General features: G+C 38.0%; 1 protein-coding gene across 4 annotated transcripts in view; it reads right to left on the bottom strand.

The window, feature by feature from the left end:
• The window catches only part of CALD1 (caldesmon 1), a 175,360-nt gene that overhangs the window by 133,341 nt on the left and 23,243 nt on the right, over window positions 1–18,776 (bottom strand). The window lies entirely within an intron of this gene.

Genomic DNA, 18,776 nt, shown 5'->3' on the forward strand with positions numbered 1-18,776 from the left:
AAATTCTATTTTTGTGGTAATTTAAAAAGTCATATGGCATGTTCTTTATATTTGGTTTATGTAGAAGTTAAGACCACTTCAAACATACTTTTCTTTCTTAGTCAGATGGCTATTTAATATCATGTCATTCACTGTTAGAAATAAAAGTAAGTTAATCTGCAAAAAAAAAAAAAAAAAAAAAAAAAAAAACATAATCACCCAAAAAAGGTTGAATTGTATCTTTGAGAAATGATTTTTTTTTCAAAGTCAGACTTCAAAGGCTGCCTATTGCAGAAAGTTTATTTTGAGAAGCTTCAGTCAAAACAGTTTGGAAAGTATGAAATGAGTCATTTTTTTTTCCTTAAAGAAATGTAACTTTGTCTATTCCCACTGCATTTTTGGTTTGGTAGGAGACATCTTTATTCCACAGGATTTTAAAAGCATGTTTAAGATTCCATAGGTTTAGTATTACATCACTAATGGTTTCTAATGAGATCCAGGCAATAGCAAGGAGGGGGAGAAGAACAGCCAAAGAGCTGAATTCTGCAACACCAAGCACCATGTAAGACGTGGGAAAGTCCTCGTGCCTTATCTATTGCTGAGGCCATCTGGATTAAAAGGGGGAAATTCATATTCAGTCAACAGATGTGTGGGTGACATGGTACCCAGTATTGAGCTATTTGGAATCAGCCATCTAACGGGCTGGATTTTTACTTTTCATACAGATATTTGCTCCCTGTGGTTATGGTCAAGATGAACCAGTGAAGCATGTAAATATCTAGATATTTTACTTGTCGTCTTGAGCTCTTAAGGCCTCAGTAAATTGCTTGGCTTCATTTTTGCAGATATTTTAAGGTACAAATTACATAAGTACCTTCTGGAGAGAGCTAAAATAAACCTTCCCCAAACTTCCAGTAACTGTATTTTAAGGATGGGTGAGGGGACAGTTTGAGTTGTAGGATGACCCTTAGAGGAGTCATTTTTCTATGAGCCTATTTCTTAATATCACCTCAAGAAAATTCCACCATTGTTGAGTTCAGAGCTTCCATGTATAAAGCACTTTACTCGTCCAGAGGAGAAGCAGGGACACAAAAAGCTAAGGCATTATTTCTGCCTTTGGTAGAATATACAATCTAGTCAGGGAGGTGGACACAACTAACTTATTATGAAATAGATGTTTCAGTGTGGAAAATGCAATAAAAATATACTCAATTGTCTTCAAATGAAGTAGTACAAGTTGTTTTAGGGTTTGGGGTGGGGTGGGGGAGTGTGCAAAGGAAATGATAAAATGAGATGTTTTAGAAATCTGAAATACTTTTAAACAAGGAAGTATGAATGTCTCACATTGTTTACAGTGAGTTTTTGCATTCGCTTACACACCAATTATTGAACACGTACGACATTCCTGGAGTTTGCTAAGCAAGTTAGTACCTTCCTTTCACAAATGCATGAAATTTTGTCAAGTTTCTTTTGTAAATCACTCTTTGATGACATTGGATTGAAGAACAAAACTTGGGTCAGTCACTAGATGCCTTCTTATGCTATGCTGGGCATAGGCTTGTCAAGGGAACTGATCCAGTTCATATCTTGTTCAGGCACATGATTCTAGAAACGCTGGAAAGTCTCCCTTCATCCCATTTACCCATTATGATTCACCAAATAAACTGGTTGTCAGTGCAAAAGCAAAGAGCACTAACACTTTGCCATATGTCTAGTAAATCTCATCTTGAGCCTAGACAATGGCATAATAAAAGATAGCCATTTGTACCTCATCAAATCAAAACTTCTAAAAACAAACATTTCTAACTTCCCTTTAATACAGAACTTAAACTTAGGAAAAGCAGTACTGTGCCCAACATAACAAAGGGTTGACCAAAGATTGGCACCATCACCAATAAAAAATTGGTGAAGGGCCACACAGCTGTCAGCTGTTTTATGATTTTAGTCTCTGGGGTTTTATTGATCCATCAAGTCTCTCCCCTATAACATAAGGATCTGGCCATCAAAAGAATTCAGCGTGCCACAACATACCCATTCTTACAAGAATTAATTGCTAAAATTGTTAAAGAAAAAAAGAAAATGATAGAGACAGACAGACAGACATAGACAACATCAACTATCTCTCCAAACATTTCTTTTTTAAAAAATATTCTGAACACATTTTTAAAAAACTGAACATAAGTCAAAGAATTTTTTTTTAGAATTACATATATCCAGCATTCAGACATAATTTTGTTAACATTTGGTGAACGTAATTCTGAATATCTTCTTAAATATATAAAAGAATAGATGGATGGATCGATAGAAATAATTTTGTACATAAAGTATTTAGAAACATCATTTAATAAAGAGAAATAGCTTAAACCTTATGTTAATATACTTAAGATAGATTTTTTTTTTACCAAGAAATACTTTATTTATTTATTTTGGTACCGGGAATTGAACTCCGAGGCACTTAACCATTGAGCCACAACCCCAACCCTTTTTAGATTTCATTTAGAGACAGGGTCTCACTGAGTTGCTTAGTGCTTCTCTTTTGCTGAGGCTGGCTTTGAACACAGGATCCTCCTGCCTTAGCCTCCTGAGCCGCTGGGATTACAGGCGTGTGCCGTCACGCCTGGCAAAAAATACTATTTTTAAAAAGTTAAAATTATGAAAAAAATAATTTTTCACCTACAGATATCATCTTTTATTTCACATTGCATGGCATAGCTAATGTAGCAAATTCATATATACTCTAATAGTCATAGCCATCATGTAATTATTTTTTCAAATGATTACAGATATCATCTTTAGCTGTTACCTAAATTCCTGCTATAAAGCATAGGGACATGTGTACCCACCTTTTTTTTCTATAATCTTCTCTTCCCTATGTTAAAAATTATATTAATATTAGTTTAATTGTCAAAGTATATAACATTTACTTTTTGCAACCACAGTTCCAATGGTTGCTTATTAATTTCAGCTTTCTATGTGAATTCATTAATTAGAAAAATATTCTAAGCTTAATGGAAAAACCACTGCATTCTAGCCACTGAAGACAAGTAAATAGTTTGCATCTCTTCTGTCCGCCTCCCCTTCCACTGGTGACTGTGGTTTCACATTATCATCTAAAACATTCTAAGGAATGCATCCCAATGTCCTCATGTTACATTATTAGTCTTCTTTTAAGTCTTTTAAAATCGTGGAAATGCTAATGTATGTTTCCAAGTCAACACTTCCTACCATCCTCCATACCCCTTTGCTATGTCCCACTTCCCAGGGCAGACAAAAATATTTGGCCAACTGTGGATATCCTGTGTTTGTTGAGAATCTCATTTTAGTTAATATTAATTATTAAAGATGCAAGGTAGTCCTTCAGAGCATCTAAACATTCGTAGTGGGCAAAAGGTGGTCCAAAAGTAGAAGTGAAGATGATTTTTCTCCTTACACTCTAACCTTTCTTCAAATAGTTTATATATCCTAAATATATCTGGATAAGATGCCCAACATCTAGACCTCCAAATATCTTTTAGCAATATTTAGGTCAGAAGCATTTTATCCAGCAGATGACATGTTCTGCCTATACCAGATTTCTCCTAGAGTCTATTGCTCCTCTTTTTGATGATGTCGAACTGAATATTTCCCCATAGAAACCAACATATTGCAGATAACATGGTTCCAAGGGTAATTCTAACCACAGCTTTTAGGTCATTATGTACGTAATAGCAAGACCCTCGGGTCAGTCGGTGTAACCTTCTTACAATGCGGACAGACCACCCTCATCCTTATGGACTGAGAGTCACACTGAGAGTATATCTTAAACGTTCTGATTACTATCTGTGTAGACATGAACTCAAAATTCCCTCTTAGGTCTGAGTTTTCATGAAAACCAAGTGAGTAGAATGGGAGGCACATTGACAAAATTTCAAGATAATGGTTGATTTGCCTTAGATCCTTGTTGCACTTCCCTCCCTTAGAGTGTGAGCTTCTAGGTTAGTGTGTATTATTTTTTAAACCAGGGATTTAATGTGTGGTCAGCATAGGGTGTGATAATGTTCTTTACAATGACTTCTTAGATGCTGAGTTCTCCAAAGTGTGGAAGAGATGATTTAACACCATTGGCTTGGGTTAAGGTCGTGAGTGTATTTCAATATTTTTGAGTCTTCTGGGGTATCCATGGGGTATGGCTATCATTTCAGCTTCATGACATCAACTCAAAACAACACATATATATTAAGTATATGCTTTATGCCAGACACAGTGCTCAGCAAAGAAGATAAAACTATAAACACACAAGACCTGGCCCCAGTCCTATTAAGCTTGCAGTCATGTAGGGATGTAAAAATTAAATATGACAATGCAGTGTGATAACCTTGCTCTGGAGAAAGTATCAGGCATCTTCAGAGCTCAGAGAAGGGTAATAAGTCAAACTTGAGTGCATTAAGCTTTGCTTGTGAAGTCGTATCTAAGCTGAGGCTTGAAGGAAGAATGAGTCATCTGAACATAAGAGGTACAATGGGGTGGGAAGTACTCCTTACTTTCCCAGAGGCCTCATGGCTCAGGTGTGCTTTCCAGTTCTCGGACATTTATTCTTCCTCTTAGACTCTGCCTTGGGTCACTGCTCCATCTGGTCAGACTCCTTATCCTCAGTCCCTCTTGCCTTATATAAAATCAGAAGCGCTTTGTGAGGAGAGAAAATTTGTCTGGGATTTGGAATTTAGCTACACTATCTTGCCTTTCAAAGAAAGACCCTGTTTCAAGTGGTCCATTTGGATTCTCCTCGGTGGAAGAACATGGTTGAAATTCATATCGCACATGTTGGAAAGCTCCTGCTCTTTCCTTCTGAAGTTTTCTGTTACAAATAAACAAAAATGTTGGTACGTGGACCTCTGCCACTGATCAACTGGTTGGTTTCCATATTAGAGTACGGCAGAGATACCAATTTTACATTATGTCCAGCTACCCCTTGGACACAGCTGCCATCTGACCCACAGCTCTGGCACAATGGTGGGTCCCTGAAGTTACATTTTCCAGAACGGAGTGATAATTGCAAGATTTACTGAGCAGAGAAATGTGATCCATTAAATTCAGACTAAAAATAGGGGTTTTTTTCTCTGAAAACGAAAATCTAATTACTTTGTTCTTCACTATGAAAAATTGGCTTCATCTGGGTAAAGAGACATGGAACCTTCCTTTGAAGTAGACCATACATTCCAGAATATCACTGGCAGTCTGGGGCCTGCTTCTGATTAGATAATTGACATAAACCTTCCCCAAATAAACACTGAACCCTTCAAAGCCAGAGAAGTACATGAAGAAAGCGCATCTATGCTTTAAGGAGAAGGCTTTCCATAGTAATTTGTTATCTGAAAGCAGTTTACCTTGACTTTTGTGCACCAGAATGAAGACCTAAGAAGTAGAAAATATACTGGATGAAACTTCAAATCATCCTTAAATCTATTCTGGGTAGTATTAGATTTAATGCTGTCCTTAATGGAGTGCTTCCAGATTTATGGTATTCTACCTTATCCTCAAAACTAAATTTATTGCCAATAAAATATAAATCTTGAAAAGTAGAGCATTATATTTCCTTCAGAACATTTTTGTCTTCATACTCAGAATAATGTAAGTTCACAGTAAAAAAAAAAAAAAAAAAAAAAAAAAAAAAAAAAGTAGCAACACCCTGAGTGTGTGTGTGTGTGTCTTGCCTCTTTCTTTAAGGAATGTGATCTGTGCATTTAAATTCAAAGAGAATTAACCAAGAAAATGGGTTGAAAGTCTGTGTGACAAAAATTATTGCTTGAAAATTCTGACCTTGCTCCCATTTACTTGTACCTTTTCAGGCACCACCCCATGGGGACTCAAAAACACAGTATCTTCCATGTTGAAAGACCCCTTCACTACAGCAATGAGTGTAAGAATTCTGGCTTTGCTGAGCTTTCTAAATACATTGCACCAATAGATTTCTTCTTTTGAAGATGGTTTCATCATCTAGTTTTTGTAGACTTTGTAAAATGGAACAATGTCTTTGTTCTGTCCTGACCAGTTTCAGATTTATGAAGATAATTTTGTTTACCTCTATAAAGTGTAGAGAAGAGCTAATAAGCACCAGGTACTTTTCTGTTAAAGGGAGAGCTTCTAGAAGAAGGTTGTGGCTGTTATGAACTATTTCTTGTTGTAGAAAGTCCTTTCTAGCTGAACGAGGTTGTGGATTACACCATTGTCACTTCCCTGGTTTGGATATTGTACTGTAGTTATGTAAAATGTTACCACTGGGGAAAACTGGGACCTTTCTGTACTATTTTTGTAACTTCCTGTTCAACCATAATTACTTCAAAATAAAAAGTCAAAAATGAAAAAAAAAAAAAGCCAGAGGTCAAAAATAACAAATAAACAATGTCTTTTCCAACAGCTCAAAAAGATACATGTCAGTTGAGACTGTTAGATAAGACATTTTCTTTAACATAATCTTGTAGAAGCCCATCTACCTGGCTTTTCTCCAGAGATAGAGTGTTGACAATTTTAACCTTACATGACACTACAGATAAAAAAAAAATTAATACAAATAAAACTGAAATAATAGCAATTTCCCAACAAATGCAGGTATTATTTCATTGGTCTGGATATAAAACTAACATTTTTTACAACAAATAATCCAACAAATTCTGTTTCTACTCCTATTAATAGCCACTCTTCCAAAACAAAAGACTTATGACTATTAATGAAGAGGAAGAAAACAGGTCCCACCAGAGAAGTTCAAGGAAATTTAAGTTAATTGTTCTATCTTCTGACATAGTAGACAGTCAGTCACCTACTAAAGCTGTAGGACTGTCCATGTTACTGACATTAGAATCACCGAGAATGTCTTCAATATGTGGCTGAAGTCATGAATCATATGACTGTGCTGTCCAAGTCTATGTGGCCACATTCCCTAAATTTTACTAATTTATTTGAAGATTCCAAAAATCCTCTGACCAGTTCAGTCAAAGCAACAACATCATCATAAATCTTTCAAACTAATTGATACTATATAAAGAGCCATTCAGGAATGAGTTTTGTGTCTGAGCAGGTACACAAAAACTCTTTCAAATATTTTGGGGTAGCTTTTACATGGTAAACTGTGTATAATTAGTCAAGTTTCCACCTTCAGCACTGTGTAAAACTAAGTGGAAAATCTTAGAATTCTGGCAATTTCCTCCAATAAAAGTTTGTTAATTGAGTAAGTAGGAGACTTCTGGATTATAACTTAAGCAATGGTCCCTGTGTTCTTCATCTTACCTGGTATAGTACCAGGAACACTTTGGTTGATGTGAAATATCGCATTATGTAACTAGACACCAAGCTAAACCTCAAACTGGCATAAAATTTGGTTTTATTAAGTCTGTGGTCCAAATTTGTACGTACAAGTCCTTGCATTTTTCCAGAGAAACAAAATTTGGGACGGAAGAATGATTTCGCACTGCAAGAAAGTTAAGTAACTCAACTAAGCTAGTAAACTCTTAGATAGATTGAGGGAAAACAGAACAGCAACAAGCAAAAGTAATGTTCTGGATCTGGTCTAGGGGAGATGAGATGTGTTCACAACTGAGTCAGTGGGGTTACTACAATGGTCATGTCAAAGGAAAGATTCTTAAGGAATTAATATTTTACAAATGGCATATATACCAATAAAAGGATGGTTTTAAAAATGTTATAGAATATACTTATTGGAAGATAAATTTTAAATGTTTTATTTGATAATAGGTTCTTTTAGGAACACTATATATTTATCAGTTATGCTAACTATCTGTCTCTATTTTCATTCTCTCCTATGCATTTGGTTTGAACACGAGATTTATCAGTTGAACTAGTTCACTAGATTTGCTTAACTTAGTCAAACTGTTGCTGCTTTGACTTAGCCCTTCCAGATTCTAGAAGCTAATTAAAATTCTGGAATAGAGCCTCAATAGGCTTAGTTAAATATTCCCTCAACACTGAAAACATAAGAAATGGTGATGGTTACCCCTCTAAACCAATCAGAAGAATATAATATTAATGACCCAGTAGTTCCCAATGAAGATACACAGCAGCTCATTCTAGAAACACTGCTGATAACTAATAAACCTGAGATAACTTCAAATGAGACCTGATAGGTGAATAATGACATTGCATCATATCTGTACATACAAAACAACACTTAGTAAATATTCATAAAGCAAGAGTGATGTGTACCAATATCCCAAACAGAACTTCTTTTCGCTAGAAACAGGAAACTTTTTTGGAGACTATAGTCCTGGGAAGTTCCATTAACAATGAGAAGAAAAGAGGCAGAAGTTGTGCAATTTGAAGACCAGCTGACCAGCTATAGATACAACATACATTTCGTATTCTCCCCTCTTTGTCCGATCTGTCTGAGATCCATAGAAGAAAACTTGTTATTTCTTCACAAACAATATGCATAATCTAAATCCCAATAACATCTGTATGTGTTGGGATCTAATCTCTTCAGTTACAGAGGCCATCAAGATATGCAGTCGAAAGGCTGAGGAATCCATGCACCACATGTCTAGACATGATGAAGATATAGTCAGCCAAGAGACAGCAACCTGGTCAAAAGTACTGCAGCTAACCCAGGCTCCTGACATTTGTCACTGACCATTTCTGGCAGTGGAAGAAGAAAAGTAGAACAAAGCAAATGTAAAAATGAAGACTAGGGATCAGACACATATGTAGGCCAAACCAAGAAATTAGGCAGAAAGTTAAACACTCATAGTCAAGACTGAAAGGGAACCTAGATGTCATGTGATCCAGCTCTCTCTGCTTCCTGACTTGAGAGGTGACCACTGGTCCAAACATACTTCACTGACATTGCCATGTGCCATTTTCCATTGGACCCTCACTAGAACTGAGCACATGTAGGTGCCATGCTCTTGAACCTCCTATTAGCTAAATAAACCTTTTTTCTTTTTAAGTATCCTGTGTCAGGTATTTCATTATGATTTAAAGCTGACTACTATATTCTTATAATAATATTTATGCTTTTGCTTTTTTTTTTTGGGTGCTGGGGATCAAACCCAGGGCCTTGTGCTTATAAGGCAAGCACTCTACCGACTGAGCTATCTCCCCAGCCCCCTATATTTTTGCTTTTTAATATAAATACCTCTGCTCCATCCAAGATGTTCTCTTTTCTTCTTCTTATGCTAATCCCCTTGTTCCTCAAGGTCCAGATGAAACCCTGTCTCCTCCAAGAAGTCCTTTAGCATCACTGTGGTTCATCAGAGTTGGTTCTAAACACACCAAGGAGGAGGCTAACCTGATTCTCAGTCCCATGGTCTTTCAGAGTTTGGCACATAGTTATGCAGGCCAGGTTCAGGGGAGTCAGGGCTGAATCACTGCACTCATCTCCTGGGGTGGGTTGTACCCATGATATATATTAGTGAAGTCCAGTCAGAGAGACAGCAGTCAAAGGACTGGGTTGAGGCTGCAGGCAGGAGTCAAGAGCTAAGTGGTGCCAGAGTGAGAAATCTTCTGAGAGATCTGGGATGGGAGCTGAAGGTGCTTCTCGTGTTGCTTGTTTGGTTTTCTAGTGCTTATGGAGTTATCATTCACAGCAACCCCATTCATTCATTCATGTTGGCATATTGGAGAGATCAGGAGAACACCAGGACTAGGGACAGAGTCATGAGCAAGGTGAAGTTCAAGTTGTGTGAAGACTGACAAGGGAACAGTTTATTCAGCCACGGTGAGGTAAGTACTGAATAGAGGGAGCAATTCTTGTACAGGAGTGAAGGTGTCCCTAGAGTTTTGTGGGCTTCCAATGAACAACCCCTTCCCAAGCCTCTACTCACCTCTCATAGAGGTGAGAAAGAAGCCCCAGAATTCCGTGTTCCTAGAATGAAATTCCTCTCTCAGCAATTGCCCCAGCCTCACCATGGTCTGAAGGAGAGGCCATCAGTTTGACTGCATAATTCTCCATAACCCTCAGGATGTCCAAGACTTCTAGATCCTCTCATACCACCCATAGTCCCCGGTCCAATAGAGGCTCTGTGTATTTTCTCCTCTAACCAAATATCACACTGGAGACCAGTTGTCAGCCAAGATCCCACATCTCAATCTCTTCTTTGAATGTTCCAGCCAATGTCCTGCTTTATACCTCTCCCCACAATTGATGGTTTGTCTGATGTACCCCACGTATCACAGAAGTCTGGAGATGGAGGAGGTATCCTTGTTCCCTACTGTTGGTTTGCAACCCTCTTCTCCCTAAAAATATCCACTCCCCTCCTTTTTGCAGTCATTTACTGATCCCTGATTTACTCCCCTTAATTTCTAGAAGATTTTAGCTCCTGGTTGCAATGCCTACCAGTACTATTTCTGCCATAGTTTTCAGTAATTTCAATATTTGTTCATGATCCTTCTACTGTTCTGGCCTCTTAGTTGCTTGAGCTCTTCTCCTCCATGTTCTTGTCCTCCAAAATACCTCAGTCGCCCACACTCCTTTTCCGGCTGACATCCCATGATCCATCACTCTAAATGCTACTTTCTAGGTAGCAAGCAGGCAGGCAGCTGCACCCAGCTGGAGAAAAACACAGTTAACTGATTTTACTTAAAATCCATTATCACTAATGTTAAGTGGGTCCTTAGTGCTACCTGGCAATTCTACTCTGTTGTTTAAATCCAAACATCCTTTATTCCCTCAATACTTCTCTAACCTTCTGTTCCTCTCCTTATTCTCAACTGAAGAATTTGTTCCCCTTTTTACTGAGAAAATAGGGGCAATTGTCGAGTTTCTGAGCCACCACCATACTTTCCAATCTGCGTCTAGCTGAATCCACAGTTTGCTTACCTTCTTCACAGAAGCTCCATGTTCTCAGAGAAGTTCAACCCTTTGATCTCTTATGCTTTGTTTCCATCCTCTCTTGCTTACCCAAGGACATTGGTCTTACAATTGTCACCTCTCTTCTGCAACCCAAATTATCCCTACTGCATCATTCCTATCATATAATTATGCCAAAATAGATCTCATCTTAAATTAAGAAAAAGAAATCTTCATTAAACTCACAAAACTCTCCAGCTGCTATTCCAATCTTCATTTCCTCTTTCAACAAATTTCTGAAAGGATTGTCACGACTCTGTGTTCCTTTTTTCTCCTTTCTTCTCTTGATCTCATGCCAGTCAGGCTTTCTCTTCAAGATACCTTCCCCTCAACTATTTTCAACATCATCAATATATCAATATATCTACATTGCCAAAACCCAGTGATCAACTCTCAGTTCTTGTCTAACCTCATCTATTGGCACTTGACACAGTTCTCCCCTTCCTTCTTCTGGAAATACTTTCTTCACATGGATTCTAACACACCATGCCCTCCTGCTTCTCTTCCTACTTTCATTGGCCATCCTTCCTGGTTTTTGATCTTCATTTGTATCTTTAAACATGGGAGACCCCAAAACTTGTCCTGGGACTGTACCCACTGCCTTGAGCTCATGTCATCCCTTGATATTAAATACCATTCAGATGCTAAGGACTCCCAAATATATATCTTCATCAGAATTTCGTCCCTGAACTGCCTATTTAATCATTCCAATTGGGTGCCTAATTATAATATCAAATATAAAATGTCCAAAATACTCATTTGCACCCTCATAACCTTTTCTTCTACATTTTTTCCTGAATATTTTGGTCAATGGAAACTTCTTTCTTCCATTTCTTAGACCAAAAACCTTGAGCTCATTATTGACTCCTCTTTCCAGTGGTATGCTGGTAAGTGTGTCACAGCAGGCTCTCGGCTCTGAAGGTAGGAGAGTGGGGAAACCAGACCTCACTGTGTAAATAGTCTCACCATTGTCAATTTCTAACTATAAAGATGGGACCTCACAGTTGTCCTTGGGAACAACACTACATAATCAATTGAATACCAATTTTGCACTATGCTTGTATAGTGAATGACTTCTGTGTCATTCCAGTTATAGGAACTGGAGCTACATTCTTCTTTCTTTATGGAAAATAAAACAGCAGCTTTCCACCATACCAAGCTGGATTGCTAAAGAGATAATCATAAGAAGCAGGAGAGTAATGATAGCATGGTACATGTCAGGAACACGGTCCTATGACATTCCCAGTAGCCATTTGGTCTCAGAAAAATGGTTAATTGCAAATATTTGATAAATGCTTAAAAGTTTTCCCAAAGCTCTAAACCCTAGGGGAAGATAGAGTGTTCCCAGGCCAGACTGAAACCTTTTAACCTTAAGACTCTTAAACATAAATATGTTGCCAAGATGCCGAGTGGATATTTAAATCTTCCACTTCCTGTTTCAGTGCTATCTCTCTGTTTTGGAGAGGGACCAAAAATGCTTCATTCCTTTTGGCACTGCTTTCTTCATTTAAAAAGGATTTATACTTCAGGGGTTCTGACTTGAGGGGGGAAAAAATGAGCACATATTTGAGATGTCAGATTCTGAACGTTTTGACCCTTGCAAACAAAAACACACTACTCCAAGACCAGTGGGGTGCAAGAACAAGATCAGGGACAGAACACATCCAGATGGACTTCCAAAGTGACAAGCAAAGAGGAAAAAAGGGGCCACCTACAGTAACTTGTTCAGGAAACATTAAAAATAGCTCATCCAAGAAGTCAATTTTTACTAGACCACTTGTAAATAGTTTCATTGAAATGTAATTTAAGAGCATTTAAGGATCTCCATAGTTCCTGAGCTATCAGTCAGTTAAACTTCCAATATGATAAAAACACATCCAAGGACTCGTTTTACGAGGTTTTCATTAAAACAAATAGTAGTAAATAAAAGATTCTGAATGGCACATCTTGGGCAAAGAGAGTCCTTTGAAGGTTGTCAGCTAAGATGAGGGTTGTTAGTGAGCAGGGATAATTTCCAGAGTATCCTGATTAATTTTCACATACAATCCACTTTATCTGCTTGTGTAGTTTGAAAAGACTCCAGCGGATTCTGATTGTTCTCCCTGCCCTTCTCCCCTGTTAAGATTCTCCAGGGAGGCAGGATAATATTAGAAGTCTTCATGTAACGTCAGCGAACATTCTTGTTTTCAGCGAACTGAACTGAATTGAATTCAACATTTGTTGAGACTCTACATTGTTCTTGATGTTGTGCTGGGCACAGAAATTGAGGGTGAGATCTATGGAAATTAAGAAAATGTGTCTCTAACTTCTGGTGAAGTAGATAGAAGGGAGAAGAGAGTAGTAAACTCATAAGAAATAAGACACATAAGAAGCAGTAAACCCCACAAGAAGGTCATGGTGTTTAAGTTGAACCTTGAGTTATGGATTGACTCTCAATCAGTAGAGGGTAAATGGAAAAGCTTCCAAGACCAAGGAAACAGCCTCACTGATAGCACATGTTGATAGCTATGTGCTTGGGAAAATCTGTAGGCTACCTGGGTGGTTGGTCATTTCTCCATGGCCCAGGAGTTGCCAAGGGGCTTGCCCACACACACCTAGCTGCTGCACTGTCAACTAAAAGGGGATGGGAAGGCAGTGTCAGGTTGAGAATTTGAAGACTCAGAACAAAACAATGATCCAAGCAGACCTGACTGGTAGGCTTCGGGTTTCATGAACCTGGTGCCATTTCAAAAACCAGCTGTGTCAATCAGTTTTCCAACACTAAAATGAACACCTGAGGTAATAAACTTATAAACAGGAAAAGGCTATTGTGGCTCAGAGTTTTGGAAGTTTCAGTTAACGATCAGCTGGTCCTGTTGCTTTGGGCCTGTGGCAGCACATCATGGCAGGAGCATGTGGTGGAGCAAAACCACTCACCTCCTGGCCAGGAAGCAAGAGGGAAAGAGGATGGGACTGAGAACCCACGTGCCTTCAAGGGCACATCCCCAACAACCTGAAGACCTCCCCCTAGGCTCCACCTTCTCAAAGCTCCACCACTTCCCACGGGCACCACTCCGTGGGAACCAAGCCTTTCACAGGTGGCCCTTTGGGGGATACTTAATATCTGAACTACAGCACTGGCACACACTTGTGTGGGTGCAAAAAAGAGAATTCTATCAGCACCAAGAGGCAGCACTAGTGAAATCAATGGTTTGATCCTCTCCTTGACAGTTCAATCATTGCTATAGCTCTCACCCCAGAGCACTCACTCAGAGGCCACATGGTTGTCCTAGGTTGCTGAGTACATGGATTATTGGAAAAAACAACATGCATATTTCTACTAGTAGTGGGCTCACAGCATATATTCTTGTAAACAAATCATGGTATAATTATAATCAAGTGGAGAAGGGCAAATAGATCCCTCATTAGGTATAATCTGGCAGTTCAAAGGTGTGTCCCAAACTGGGAAAATTTAGAAAACACTGATTAAGACTGCTGAGGGTAACTTGTTGGAGGATTTGCTATCTTCAGCCATTTGATTTATTTCATGTGGGTGGGATTTAAGTCAATTCACTGAAAATACAGGATTAGGCCAATTGAGTTGATTAGACAGCAACTGGCAACTTGTCATAATATGTTCACTTTTAGTAAGCATTTATTACCCTTCAGTTTACGCTACCATAGAGAATAATATTAATCAATTTAAATACTTTTATAAAAATTCAATATCTACAAAGTGTTTTGGTGACCTTACTATTTCTGTAAGCCATCCAAGATTCCTTTTAAAAGTTTATAGTCTTTGGTTTTCTAAATATTGTCAAAAGATGGAGGGAAGAAAACGCTTAAACTCAAGGGTGTTCTTGTGGAATTTGGCTCTCGTGTCCCACTGCTGTCTGTGTAGCTTAATTTTTTTCCAGCAATGAAAATATGTTCTCATCACCTCTGCAATGCACAGCTCGACGCTGGCTCGCAGCCTGTGGTGCTTGTGAGTGAGATGTCAAGGCATTAATATTTTAGTGGCTCCAAGTTGATTTGAGGGAATTTTAATCTTGTTTTCTTTGTTTTCCAATGTGACTACCCTAAACCTCTCTTTTCATGTCAGAAAATAAAAAATGACAGGCATGACCAAAACTGACATGTCAAAATGTGGACAATTATACCCTGTTGAACGTACAGTTTGTTCTAGATGAAGATCCCTAGAAAAGTCATGAGCCGAAGCAACACGTATCAGCTTAGTAATAAACAAAACAACTTGTGGCTGTAAAGAGGAGGGAACCAATATTTATTGAGACTTTGTAGGCCCTGGGATAGGTTATTTATGTTATTTCATTCGGTTCCCATAACCCATCCATAGCACATGTCTTTCTACAGATGAGAAAATGGAAGCTCAAAGGGTTCAATATTCACCTAAGCCCTCACAGGCCCTGCAGACCCTGTGTCTCCAAAGCACACAGAATGTTCTCTCTTGTATTCTCTTGTGTGTCCATTCTGATCTCTCAGCTTCAGTGGTCAGAATGCCTCAATGAAAGGAATTTTGAAGCCATGAGAAAGAATGCCACTAGTGATCCACCAGCAAAACCACAGTAGGTATTCTGTGACCCCAATATTAAATGAAGACGCCTCCCATGAACTTGTATTGCTAATTTTAGCTTCAAAGTGGGAGACCAGGAGGAATACAAAATCCTCGGGGATTTTTAATCTTCATAGTCTTTCCTTAGTAAATATGGATTTTCTATGAGTTATAATTTTTTGCCTGGTTGTATTTATTTCTTATCATTTTTTATTTTCATTCTAAAATCTTTAACTACTTTATTTTTTCTCCATTGGTAATGAGCCCCTCATCATCTATATCCAAAGGTTTATCTCTGTGTTATGACCAAGGTTATGTTGTTTGAAGTTTATTTTAAAATATGTCATTATGGACAGTGTAATCTAGATACGTGAGTATAAATAGCTCTCATCTACATCCTAGCAACTGTTGCTAATGAGTAGAAAGAAGCAGGACCCTAGTCAGGAGTACAAACTTGGGAAAGCATAAAGTTGATGTTTTCTTTTTCTTTTTTTTTAAGATAACATTTTAATATATTCTGTATCAATCAGGATATTGATTCTATCATCCAACTTATACTTGATTTCACAGTTGGTAATCATTAATGTTAAATAACATTAGCAAATGACCCTAACAGGGGGTCTCACTCATCAAGGGCTGATAACTGTAACCTAAAATATTTTACTTATGACCTGCTACTCTATATTTTTCCTTAACAAAATTAATTTTTATGATGTTTTAAATACCACTATCTAAATCCATATCTGACGGTCTATGAATTGATCTAAAAGACACAGAAATAACTTTTCACTGGGCAAATGAATGGGTGTTCAATATATGTGATTGGGTTAGCTAGGAAGATTTGTATGTGCATTCCATACTTGTGTGTCCAGTGAAGAAGAACATGTCAAACCCAGCATTCAGAGGCATGCCATTGGTCTAGGATTCTCTTCAGGCATGTGCCCATTTAATCAAAGAATGGAGTCTGGCTAACACATAAGCTGATTCCACCATCAGAGTATGCTAACATTTGCTAGGGAGTGAATCTTGTGCATGTGGTACTCATCAGAGCATTTATAAGGACAGTGGGGACTTCACCAAGTGTACAGAACAGGCTTTGTAATTGTTTTGGTGCTTCCTTTGCTAATAAATGTTTGCACATGTGGCAGAATTTAATCTCTGAACTTTTTTCTATTGTAACATATCACATGGCATTGAGGTTAGTGAGGAACAAGCCAGGTCTCCCTCGAAAAATTGGAGACTCTCAACAGTCACCATGAAGAGCCTAACACGGGTGAACAGGCACATCGGCTTGGGTCATTTTGTGACAACCAATGATGGTGGGAAGCCCAGAAGAGACCGAGTCTTTCCCTACCCTCCTTGCTCCTCTCACTGTTCCAGGGTTGCTCACTGGAATGAGGAAGGGAGATTTTCAACAGGATAGAGCCCTGCCACTCTAGACTCCTCTATTACAGCCTGGGGGCTGTGGGTGGAGTGGGGAGCAGAACTTTGAATCAGATGTGAGATGATGTTTAAGTTTTAAAACAAGCATGTATCTTTCTTGAAATTAGGAACTGAGCAGAGATAGTTCATGGAGTCCTGCAGCTGGCGATAAAAGGAAGTTTGGCACATAAAAATTAGGAGTAGTGATAGGGAAAAATAACAAAAAAAATTCTGCCTTTATATTCCCAATGAAGAGAGACTCCTCAATTAATTGGTCAAGCTATCATGAAAATCATTTTATATGATAGCCAATGCTTTAACAACAAATGTGTAATCTAAGGCATTTGGGTTGCATATTTTTGGGATCCTCAAGGAGCAAGTGTTCTACTTCTCCCATTAAGAGAATCATTCCTATTTAAAAGGTTGAGCATAGGGAAATATAAAGAAGAACCAGGGGACAATTCTGATCATCACGACTATTCTCTACTTGCATACAAATAGAATCTTCCTGCCACCATCACTATCATCTCAGAAGGAGGCAAGAAATCACCTTTCAAAATATATTCAAGGCTAAGTCTCCATTAGGTCATTTAATTTTCTGTAATCAGTGATACAGACTGAATGAAGAAATAGGTAAAACCTTGAAACAAACAAACAAACAACAAAGCCAATGCAATGGCTATTAAGTTCTTGCAAAGTAAGCAGTTTTATCTGCCATAATTTTTGGGGAAACATGTTGTAAAGGAAAAACTGTCAGAAAAAAAAAAATGTCCCCTTCCGGCCACAGGCTATACTTACCTGTTTGTCTAGTGAGTTAAACTACTTGATAGGCACAGAAACACAAATACCGTACCAATTCTAACAGGAATACTTTTTATGAAAAATTGATGGTTAAGGGTTTTTACACAAGAAAATTTAGGCATTATAATTTATTCAAGGCCCTGAGAGACTAGAATTCTGAGTCAATTACTTTTAGACTTCTGTTTAACATAGACTAAGAGAACATTTAGGGCCCATAGACCAAAAAGCATTTCTACTCTGCTCCAAATGCAACAAATGTTGTAGAAAATAACCATGAAAAACACTCAGAAACAATACAAACAAGTTTAAAAACAAGAGAGAAACATCTCCAGTTGTAGAATACAGAAGGAACTGGAAGAGGGAGAAGTTAGCCTGAGTTAAAGTCACAGCTGCATGTATAGCCAACATGGCAGAGAATTCAAGCTGGGTTTCCACACAAAGCCAAGAACCAGAACTGTGGTGTCATCTATGAACAAAAATAGGAAAAGTCTGTGTATAGTATCCTGCTGATGGAAAACAGTCTATCGGCAAGAGGTAGACCTTAGACTGAAGGAAGATAAAAACTCTTTATGTGTGACGGAATGGGGTCCAAATTTGAACTACCTGCTTATAAAGTTAGACACTGATGTGAAACATGACCTAAAACCAGTGAAAGTGGCAGGAACCCATAGAGGCAAAAGGGAAGCTGTCCCGTGGGGATTCCTCCACAATCCAGGTAGTACCCTGAAACTTCTCAGAATGTGGGAGCTTGGTTTATGACTCCCAAGAAAAGATTAATAAAATACTTGGTCAAGAAAAGTATTGAGAAGACCTAGGAGATTACCTATGGGAGAGGGTGGAAGAATTGGAGATCCAACTCTGTCCTGCCTAGAGGACATCCTTTTGTCCAGAGTATATATCCGTGTTATATATGCTATCTGCCCATTAGTCACTTAGTAGCTGTTTCAGTTATCAAATTGATTATAGTAGTATCACAGTGCCTGTATAAATGTAACCCTTATTATACTTAATAATGTCCCAAAGTATAAGAGTAGTAATGCTGGCAATTTTATAGTTATAATTGTTCTATATTGTTGTTTAATTTGTTCTATTTTATTTTTAGTTATTGTTAATTTCTTACTGTAACTAATTTATAAGTTAAGTTTTATTATAGTATAAATTGAAAAGGACAGTATATACATGGTTCAGTGC

This window comes from Sciurus vulgaris, assembly GCF_902686455.1.
Source record: "Sciurus vulgaris genome assembly, chromosome: 8".
Taxonomy (NCBI): domain Eukaryota; kingdom Metazoa; phylum Chordata; class Mammalia; order Rodentia; family Sciuridae; genus Sciurus; species Sciurus vulgaris.